This window comes from Ixodes scapularis, unplaced genomic scaffold (assembly GCF_016920785.2).
Source record: "Ixodes scapularis isolate PalLabHiFi unplaced genomic scaffold, ASM1692078v2 PGA_scaffold0__279_contigs__length_252992795, whole genome shotgun sequence".
Lineage (NCBI taxonomy): Eukaryota > Metazoa > Arthropoda > Arachnida > Ixodida > Ixodidae > Ixodes > Ixodes scapularis.
Window position 1 is genome coordinate 183,459,700 of NW_024609835.1, and position 11,925 is coordinate 183,471,624.

Here is an 11,925-nt window from a genome sequence, read left to right on the forward strand (position 1 = left end):
CGCGTCAAAAGCTTTTCTGAAATCCAGAAAAATACAATCAGTTTCGCAGCATCTATCAAATGCACAAGCAAGGTCGAGATAAAATTCTAGGAGATGAGTGTTACATGACAACCCTGTGAGGAAACTGTTTTGAGCAGAGGAAAAGAAATTGTTAATATTTAAATGACTAATAAGGTTAGAATAAATTATATGCGTTTGCCTTGTGCTGAATGTCAGAGTCCATCTTTGGCCACCACACGAAACTGCGGCCAAGGGCCTTCATGCGAACGATCCCTGGATGCGCACTATGCAGTGCCTCCAGTACCTGAGCTCGTCCTTCAGTGGGGATCACAACTCTGTTACCCCACAGATGGTGTAATGTTGCAGCCGCGCAAAAGGCGGGAGCAGGAAAAACTTCAGTAGCAACACAAAAACAACACGGCGCGCATACAACTCTCGAACAGGGGGTCGCTCCAAATTTGGGGGTTTTGCGTGCCAAACCTACGACGGGCATCTGGCACGCCCCAGCGGAGGACTGAGGATTAATTTGGACCACCGGGGGATCTTTTGACGTGCAACCCAAAGCTCGGTTGCACGGCGCCTTCTCCGCAATAAGCCTCCGTCATATTGCAGGCACCTCGGTCGGGATTCAAACCCGCCACCTGGGGATCCGTAGGCCGGCGCTCTTGCCTCGGAGCCACCGAGGCGGCTAGGGGTCGCTCCAAGAGCGGCACTCCCCTGGTGGGTACACAAGATCCAAGACGCGTTCTTATTTTTTTATTGAATAGGTGAAGGACTTGTCTAGTTCCTTGTATCCCTGTTTTCCTTAATTAGCACACTCACATTTTCTAATATTTATTCAAAAGAGCCTTTTTTATGTGATTTTGAAGTGTCGCAACTTAGTTTCACATCATAACGCAGCAACGACATTTAAGGGCATGCTTCTGGTAAACTTAGGAACTCAACACACAAAACATTAGAAGTGCAACCCAGCAGTTTTCTGGCGAACACAACTTGATTGTGATAAAATTTCAAAGAATTACCTGCATGCGTTCGTGGTTTTCTCAGACAGCGTTCTGGCATCTGATCTCTCTTTTTTTTTTTAAATTGAAAGCTAAAGGAACTGAGCTGGTTCACCGTAAGCGTGGTTATTTGTATTCATATTCATATTTGTTTGAAATAATTTTAAATCATGGGACTATTTTGAAGCTCGACTCTGTACGCAAGAAACCGGTTTCAAAGAAGAGGACGGTTAGTTAAACAAGAATTCTCTAATTTGAGCTTTTATCGTTCTAATTAAAATCACTTTCTCTGATTGTATTTTTTTAGACCATGCTAATTGTCCTATATAATAAAAAGGACCCATGTTGTAGCAGACTACGCGCACTTGCGCCATCTTTTGAAGGTAGCTAAAATGCGAGGTTGAAAAGTTCAGGAAAAGTGGCGCCGATTATTCTGTCCCTGACGCAGAGGATTCTTTTCTCAAATATTTCCTCACGCTACTTCCTCGTTCTTGCAGTAAGTCACAGTTAATCTTATAAGAAAAGAAAAACGAGAAGCGCGTCACAGGGGTCACGTGCAAGTTCTTGAAAACACCTAGTGTATATAAATAAGCTATTCAATGCTGCCCGCCATGTTCTGACACCACGAAATGTGCAAATAGTGAACTACATATGATGGCGATGACGAAGGAGAATTTATTTCCCTTCAATTCATGGTTTTTAACAGAAAAATTTTTTAAGTATCCAGCGTTCCTGCCGCATTGGTTCTGTTTTGTTCGCCACTGTGCAGGGATTTGAGATTTTATGTTTTAACGTTACTCTACTCATAGACAACTTATGGAGAGTGTTATGTGCAAACCACAGGGACTGTTCTTCATGGTAAGGCAACAAACAACCAGTCATCGTGGTTCAAATCTGAGGCTCACGAATATGGTCTAATAAACACCTTTCCATGAAGCGCTCTATCGAAAGCGTTGCACATGTGGGGAACCATCATTTGGTCATCTTTCTTTGGATTAATTTTTATTTCATTTATTCAAATAAGAATAATGTCAGACGATAAACTTTCATGGTGTTGGTTTAATATTGCAAAGACTCCGAGCTTCCACTTTGCGCTTTACATCAACCATGTATCCTGTCCTTTGCAACTAATGATAAGGAGCCAGGTCCGACTAGCTAGCAACAGCGTCTGAGCTGAGAGTGCCTGAAAGAAATCAATGCCAAAGCCGCTATTCGAGCTGAGCAGGCCTCAAGCCCCGTCTCAAGACGGTCGCGCGCCGCACCCTTTGCACAGCTTTTTTTTCACTCAGTCTCGGCTGAGAGCCTGGTCTAGGAAGCCGGCCCAGGATGAGAACTCGTGAAGTTTCCTCGCGCTTCTTTTTCGTTTTTCGGAGTCTCCGCAATGAATGTTGCGAAATAAAATCAAGTGAGATGCTCAGTGCTGCCCTGTCATGTTCTTCCATAACCCGGCTAGAGGGCGGTTTCCTTGTGGCCTTCACTCTCGTCGTGTAGGGGTGCGACCACACAATCATGCCCAACCCCGCCTGAGCCATCCTGAACAACTGCTCCCCGACCACTGCGATTGAAAATGTGTGCAATTATACTTGCTTGAAATAACTGTAGTAAGCCGATTAAAATAAGTTTTGGCTTACAATAATTAAACGCTTGTCTCTACAAACTTGTTTCTTAGGGAGACGAAAAGAAAACGTGTTCCGCATAAGTCCTCGAAGGGAGCCATCCTCATGACCTAAGAGTCTAATAACTTTAGAAGCTTGTCCAACTCAACCCTGGAGAAAAAATGACAACACGGTGAGGAGGAGGTGCTTCTCAGGAGGAATTAAAGCGCTGTAGGACCGGTAGGGTAACAGCGACCCCTCCAAGCTGCCGCCGCAGGGAGCAACTACTCCCGGTGCTAAGGCCGTAAGAGATCACGCCTGTTCACTCTAGGATGGCCGTACTTCTTCAAACTGCTGAAGGAGGCAAGGTCGACTCGCAAAGGGACGTTTGCTTATGTTTTCCGACGTTACATTATAACTAGGTCTGGACACTTGATCTAAAAACCTACAGATGAATCAATTGATACTTTAATCGCGATTAATTTTTTAATCAGTTAATCGGTTAAATTTTGACAACCGAAAAAGTAAAAATTAAACTTTCACCACGCAGACGTGTACGAACACACCAGTATGAAGGTAAACGTTAGGTAAAAATTTGACATAATGTAAACTGTAGGAGCGAGATGTGCGACTCAAAAGGAGTGGAGAAGGTTATATGTCCCCCAGCCACTTCAACGCCATGCGATTGTCCGTTTAGCGCAGCTGAGCCTATTAGCGGCGAGATGTTACGGTAGCGCCCTCGCTTGGTTCCTTCTCGTGACGTCATGACCTTGCAAACAACAAGTTCGATGGAGTTTGTAATGAGCATGTTGGAAGCTTGAAATCATAGCGCTCTGAAACCAACTTTGTCAACACCGTCAAAATTGAAGTTCAAACATTTCCCTTATTTCCGTCGAACAAAAATCCTTTCCTGACGTCAGAGTCAGCATTCGGCCAATCGTGGTAGGCCGACCGCAGCGACGCTTTCGATCGCAGATGTCGCCAATATACCTATTACTAAGATACCCAACCATTAAGGAGAATGCAGAGAATGGTGTTCTACCCGCCGCACGTGATGGCGCCTGCAGCAGTAACTGTCCTAAAGAAAAATCCTAAAACAAATGGCATTTTGCACGCGAGTTTATCAACGTTGTATATTGATTAATTTGAATCTTTTATCGGGGAAGGCGTGCGCGTGCGGCGCGTGGAACACCATTATTTGCATTGTCCTTGGTGCTTGCGTAATTTTGCAATCTATTTTGAACATTCAAAGGAGTTCCCTATTGCTGAAAAATATTAACCACCCTGTTTGTTTCTGCGGCTGAAGAAATAATTTGTGAGTATGGCTATCTATCGACTCAGTGACGTGATTGGCCTAAGCCATTTTGGAGCCCCTTTTGGAGCAGTCAAAACGGTGTTTTGGAGCAGCAGAGTGGCTTTTGGAGCAGCCAGAACAGTGTTTTGAAGCAGTAAACGTAGGTTATGAAGCAGCCAAAACACTGTTTCGGGACAAAAAAAGTAGCTTTTGGAGCAGATATTCTTAGAAAAATGAAAATATTTGTTTTAAGTGCTGGACAAATGAAGGACACTTTGCTCGCCACAATAAACAAATTATGGTCAAGTTAGACCACCTGGGAGTCTTTAAACATGTTAATTGATATGGCAATGACATAACACATCTTGCAATGCTTCAGTTAAATGATACTTATATATAAACTCACTATAGATAAATAAGAACCAAACTGCACATAATAAATTTATTTGAGTACGACCAGCTTATTAGTAAATATCAAAGCCTGTAGTTGACTAATTATATAATTTAATAAATTTAAGCAGTCTCCGACTGATGAAACATGTAACTACTTCAGTACAATGTGAAACTGTACACAAGAAAAAAGTGCAGTACGACTAGCGGGTGCTTTTCCTTTTGCTTTTCGAAACTTTCTGCAAGGATGCTGCAAGCCTCGCTTCGCCTTCGACAAGTAATGAATGTCCACTTTCAATGTCTCCAAAGAGACATTCAGACATCCCACAAGTGTACAGTGCTGCAGGTGTTGACGAGCAATTAAAAAAAAAAAACACACTAGCCACCATTTGACTGGTTCCCGACGTGCCAGATTTTCGTCAAAAGCAAGCAAACGTAAAGCAATAAATTGCAAGCGTCCCAGCTGGTGCCTCTGTCCTGCAATCATGTTCGCATGCACTTGAGGGCAAACTCGGCATCTTGTAGTTGCACACACTTCGTCGTGCGAGCGGAGATGGCTGTTCAATCGAAATCATGCCACTCCGCTCCGCCGCCAACTGGTTCCCAAAATTGTATGCCAAATGTAACGGTCTAGCATACGACAAAAAACAGTCCAGCGGCGCGTGCTTTCCAGGCCGGCAGGCTAGGTGCAAGCTAAGCGCACAGAAACAAAAAGAACTTGAGCGTATCGATGGAAGACATTGCGAGCCAGGGTTAAAATGTTCCCGGAGCGCTTTGTGCAACGACTGAACTGAAGACAAACAAGCGCGTTGTGCGGCTTGAGTGTGTAGACAATGCCTTCTTTCCTTTACCTCCCTTCTTTTCTCCAACTCTCTTTCGCGGCAAACTTTTCACGTACTAGGATCCCTCTAAAAAGAAAGCCTACCGAGAGAAACAGCAGCCTTTGAGTTAGAGAGGGATTTTTGTAGTAGCATATGATTTAAAGAAGAACAGGAACGTTGATGGCTTTGCGGCAGTCCTTACGTTTCAGTTTAGAAAGCACCATATCTGCAGAGACGTGAGGACGGCAACAGCCGACGTCATGCAACCACGGTGACTGGTAGGCAGGGACCACATATGATTTTCCCACGGCCGTCGTTTTCAGTAGTGAGTGCTTTAGCTCACAAAGTAACTCCCGCCGCGCAAAAACGTGGTTTAACTTCACAATACGACAGCATGGCTGGTACCTGGCACGCTATCGTCGGAGCGTCCGCAGACGCTTGCATCTATCCTTACAAAAAGGCAAAAAAGACACGAGACAAGACCCACGAGACGACGAGAGTGTGAAACGAGAGAAGGTTAAAAATAACCATGCAAGACCAGATTGGGCTATGTGGATATTTATACAGCGTGTAGTTGGTCAGCCATTAAAGTTGCGACGAGTCACATGCTGTAGATGAGCAATTTAGCCAGTGGACGATTGATGAAAGTTACTTTGTGTCGGGCGGCCACTTGCGTCACCTAGCTCACGGTACCCAGTTTAGTTTCGGTTTTGAAAGGTGACCGAAATTGGTCCTTTGGCGCAAGCTTGGCGCAGATTACCCCTATTCCGGATTAATGTAGCAGGGTGTATCAGGGTTAGCCCTTTGGCGAAGTTTGGCGCAATTGGCGCAGCAATCACATCACTGCAGTGATGTGATTGGCCTAAGCCGTTTTGGAGCACCTTTCGGAGCAGCCAGAAGAGTGTTTCGGAGCAGCAAAACTGGCTTTCGGGGTAGCAAAAGTGGTTTTTGTAACAGATAATCTTAGAAGAATTAAAAAAAAAATGTTTCAAGTGCTGGACAAACGAAGGACACATTGCTCGCCGCAATAAACAAATGATAGTGAAGTTAGACCACCTGGGAGTCTTTCAACATGTAACTGAAATGCCGATGACATGACACATTTTGCAATGCTTCAGTTAAAGGATATATATATATATGTTCACGTATAGGTAAATACAAACCAAACTGCACATATTAAAATGTATTTGAAAATGACCAGCTTAGTAATAAATATCACAGCATTAGGTTAACTAGTTATATATTAAATGGAAGCAGCCTCTAACTGCTGATACACGTGACCACTGTAGTGCAATGTGAAATAGTCACGCGAGCGGAGACGGCTGTTTGATCGAAACCATGCCACTCCGCTCCGTCACCAACTGGCTTCCAAAATTGTACACAAAATTTAACTGTTTAGCATACAACAAAAACAGTGCAGCCGCACGTGCTTGCCAAACAGGCTGGCGAGGTACAAGCTAAACACACGAAAAAAAAAAAAACCTTAGCACATCGATGCAAGACATCACGAGCCAGGGTCAAAAGGTTCTTGGAGCGCTTTGTGCAACCACAGAACTCGAGATAAACAAGCGCGCTGTGAGGGTTCAGCGTACAGACACTGCCTTCTTTGGTCTAGCTCGATTCTCTTCACCAACACTATTCCGCGTCAGATTTTTCAGGTACCGGGGTCCCCCTCGAAAAAAAAGCCTACCGAAAAAAACCTAGGTAATCAATACTTCGAGACAGCAGGCTTTGAGCTAGAGGAATTTTTGTAGCGGCGTATTACACAAAAACAGGAATGCTGATGAACATTAGAGTTGTCCTTACGTTTCAGTTTAAAAAGCGCCATATCTGCAGCGACGTGGCGACGACAACACCTCACTCACGTCCCGCGACCACGGTGACTGGCAGGCAGGGACCAAATATAGTTTTTCCAGGGCCATTGCTTTCAGGAGCAAGTGCTTCAGCTCACAAAGAAACTCGCGCCGCGCAAAAACTTGGTTTCGTTTCACAGTATCATGTCATGGCTGGTACCCAGCACGCTAGTGTCGGAACGTCCACAGCGTCCACACATACCCACGTCTATCTTTGAAAAAGTTTAAACTGGTTTTAAGAAGACGCCAGAAGACGAGAGCGCGAAACGAGAGACCGCGGGAGAAAACCATGCAAGACCGGATGAACGATTGATGCAGGTTACATAGTGTCAAGTATAGTTCCTGTATCGGCTTCCTACGGGAGCCAGAGTTGCGCGTCTGTTTTCCACGTGCCACCGCGCCGCTATTCGCGGAGATTCGATCACGTGAGGAGCCGAATCAAGTGCCTCACAGGAAAGTAGACGTTGCACGCGCCCCGGCGTGCGTTCCCCTGCTTTTGAGCGCGTCGCGCGTCTCGAACGCGCGGCGCCGCTATTCGCCCAATTCAGGCACGTGAAGAGCGGGATCAACTTGCCGTGCAGGAAAAACGGCGCTACGGAGATGAACACGCAACTCTGGCTCCCATAGGGAGCATATACAGAAACTCCAGTGCCAAGCGGCCGCTTGCGCTAGCTAGCTCACGTGTGCTCATTACGGTACTCAGTTTAATTTTGATTTCGAAAGGCGACCAAAATTAGACCTTCGGCGCAGGCTTTGCGCAGATTACATATATTTTGGCAAAATGTAGCAGGATGTAGCAGGGTTAGCTAGCCGCTTGGCGCAGTTTGGCGCAATTAACGCAGCAATCACATCACTGCATATCACATGCGCGTTCGTCAACGCTTTATTTCGGTTCTTTACTTCGAATCTTTTATACAGGGAGGGCGTGCGCGTGTGGGCGCTTGTGATACCAATCCCGGCATTTTCCTTGACGCTTGGGTAATATAGCAATAGGTCTATTCATTAAATATTCGACCAAAATTTACGCCCAGCCCTAGTCATAAATTAGTCCGCGGGACATCTGTGCATCATATGTCGCGTGCAAATCTACTCTTTGAATTGGATCCCATGCCTCCTTCGAACGATGAATGTCCAGTAGACTTTGCCCTTAGTGTACAACGCTGTCAAAGCTGCTAGCGCGAACATGGAGTTTGATCTCGCAGATCCTTTGCACGTGTTTTCGCGCAAACGAAACCTTAAATGAAGTCACGCGCATGCGCCAGGAACGGAGTATACATTTTTCCATAAAAGCGTACGAGGGCGTGTTTATTGCTATGTTTGTGTGTTGGTCGCTGGGGCTAAAAAATACACTTTTGGTCTTTTCTTGAACATGCAGACTGTTCAACTTTGGCGTACTATTTGAAAAATATTGGGGTGGTTATTTATAAGGTCAAATAATCAGTAATCAAGTTTAATCAAATTCTCATCAAAATGTTGAGTTATATAGAGCGCCCTTCTGAACACCCGTCTTGAAAATGGTGCCTACTATTGCTTGTTCTATCATAGATCACAATGCAGTCAAAGACTATAAGGTCTTTGACTGCATTGTTTTAATTCATTTTCGCTGTAAGCCACAAACACGCATAATAAAAGCGCAAGGCCATGGTGCATGGTTTGCGCTTGATTGCTTTGACCGGTGATAGCAAACGCTCTATAAGACGTTGAGTTCCGCTACATAGTGTTTTTTGGCTCTGCTTGATTGGTCTCATTCTGTAACGTCGGCTGCGCTCTGGCTTACAGCAAAAATAAATTTAAACGTTTATGTCGTGCAAAACCTCTCTCATTCACGAAATGCTGACAAGGCATGTCTTATATATATTCTTTCTCGTTTGGTAACATTCTTCACTCATTAATTGGCTATGTTTTTAATTCTTGAATAATTAAAACGATACCTAATGACTTGTGAGCCTCTAGTGAAATCGCTTTGCCAACCCCGCAGCGCAGAACAAAGCCAGTATCAAAGAACAAATTTTGTCCAGCTAGGCACTCTCGATCGGGTAGATAAACCAGCTGGACCCCGCTTCTGGGCGAACTGGGCGCTGCTAGCATCACTGGCACGTTTGCTGACATTTGTGTCAGCGGGAGCACGCGCTGAGCGCTGAACCTGCATGGACGAGCAGCAGAAAGGAGGAAATTAAGAGCAGAGGAGGAACATCGCTGTCACGAGCCAGTTTTCTGGACACACGGATGAGTGCCGCCATCTAGTGGTTGAACTAATGGCTTGTTCAAGATGGCCGCCGTGGGACCGCCACCTTAAGGACAAAGAGACTATTTTTGCCCAGGGGCATAAACTCTGTATGCTGTGCTGAAGGATTTTTCCGCTCCGATTCGTCATGCCCACGGGAAACTGCTCGCCTTTGCAAAACAACAAGAGTCGCCATACAAATTGCGGTATGACAAGCTGTTGCTCGGCGGCTGCTGCTACATCTATGATACTTCTTCTGACACCGTCATCCAGTCAAGGAGATAACTAGATAGCAATTCGAGACAAGCAGCGGCGGTGGAGCACATACCCTGCGGCCCTCGGCCTAGCGAGATAACTGTTTTGCATGTCAACTGTCGAAGCATTAAAAGTAAGGCCGATTCACTCGCTGGCCTTATCGTCTCGGTACAAGCTCACATTATCATTGGCACTGAATTCTGGCTGGATGATAGCGTCAGTGATGCTGAAGTTTTCCCTTCCACAATTCAAGTTTACACACGCGAGGGGAGCACCCATGGTGGTCGCGTTTTCCTACTGGTTATGTACTTCCCAAGCGCACCTGTAGAAACTAATGATGATTGAGAGACTGTGTGGTGCAAGGTCATGTTTCACAATGGTGAACATATCTCGTTTGGTGCTTTTTATCGCAGCCCCAGTGGGGCAGCCTTTCTCCCATCAAATCGCTTTGTCATACAATGTTTAGTTTAAATTCGAATTTTTTGTTGGGCGGTGATTTCAATATGCCTGATATACAGTTGACTAACAAATCACCCCTGTTACTTGCCGCTCTGCACTTTCCCTTGGATTTAGTACTATGATTGCCACTAACGGTCTTTATCAGTTTGTAGATTTCCCACACGTCGTGCAGGTGACTGCATCAACGCTTGACTTGCTTTTTTAGAATTCCACCAGTTTAGTCCAATCAGTCTTACTGATTCCAGGTATAAGGGACCATGACTGTATCCTATGTAAAGTTTCTTTTGGACGACCAACGGTCGTGCTTTGCCCTCCTCGAAAGGTGTGGATTTTCAATAAAGGTAATTACGGCTTTATTACGCATAATCTGGAAGATACATTTGAGGAGTTTGTGGTGATCAGTGCGACGTTCAGTGTTAAAGATCTTTGGAATCTATTTAAAAAACAACTTACTACCGCTTATTGATTGCCACATTCCGTCAAAAATCGTTTCGGGTAAAAAAGGATACAGCAAGCCGTGGTTTACCAACGAGATCAAGCGCTTACTGAATCGAAGATGTCGTCTCTTTCGGAGGTGCCTAAGGCAGAGGACGGATGAAATATTTAACAGGCTAGATATTCTGGGGAAGGAAATTAAGCTGAAAATAAAAAGTGCCAAGGGTCACTTTTTTCCTCCCTAGGTGAAAAGCTTAGGCGTATTCCAAAGGAGATGTGGAAGTTTGTAAAATCTAATGGAAAAGAAGATAGTGCTAACCCTACTATCTTAGCTGAACAAGGTTTTGTCATTAATGATGTCGACAAAGCGAACTGTTTTAATGATTACTTTCAGTCAGTTTTCGCAGTTACTACAAGAAACATACTTTTTGAACCAGCCTCTTGTAATTTTGGGGCTATGTCAGATATCACTGTATTGTATGATGGAGTTGTCAAACTTCTTTCTGAACTAAAAAAGAAGTCTTCCACTGTTCCAGATTATATGCCTTGTTCTGTTTTGAAATCTTGTGCACCTATTATTGCCAAGTTTCTGGTTCTCTTGTTTAATTTATCTCTGTCGTCAAAGACACTGCCTCAGGAATGAAAATTCACGAATGTTGTTCGTGTGCATAAGAGTGGTCTTCGTTCTTTGGTTTCCGACTATAGACCCATTTCACTAACCAGCGTGTGTTGCGAGACTCTTGAGCATATAATTTACTCTATCATATTTCATCACTTGCAAGAAAAATTTTTTTGTCCAGTTTCAGCACAGATTTAGGGTAGTCTTTTCTTACGTCACTCACTTAGTCAAATTTTCGTATGATGTGTTTCCTTCTTTTGATTCTGGGAAGCAGGTTGATTGTATAATGTTAGAGTTTAGTAAGGCTTTTGATACTGTGCCACACTCTTTATTGCTTTTAAAACTTTCATCTCTAAGTTTACCTGTTTCTGCCCTTGGTTGGATAGCAGACTATCTTACCGGTCGCTTCCAAAAAGTAGTCATTAATAGCTCAGAGTCTTACTTTGTTTCGGTAACGTCGGGTGCTCCCCAAGGATCCGTGTTTGGTCCGCTACTGTTATTAAACTATTTAAATGATATCGGCTACGGAGCTGCCTCCAAAATAAGATTATATTCAGATGATTGTGTGTTATACCCGGATATAAATAACCGGGACGATGCTGCCGTTTTACAAACTGATCTTGATCAAATACTCACATGGTGCAACAAATGAAAAATGAAACTGAATTTAGCGAAGTGTAATTGTATCTGCTTTAGCAGAAAGCGTCTAAACATACAGACTAATTACTATCTAGGTGCAAATCAGATTATACCTTGGCGAAGGATGTGAAGTTTTGGTGTTATTTTTTCATCTAACCTAACGTGGACTAGTCATGTTAAATTATAACAATGAAAGTTGGACGTGTACTTAACTTTATAAAGAGAAATTTTAAATACGCACCTCGTGGCGTCAAAGAAATACTATACATTTCTAACGTACGTTTCCTCTTATAATATGCTGCTGTAGTATGGAATTCTAACACTAAAACCTTAATTAATA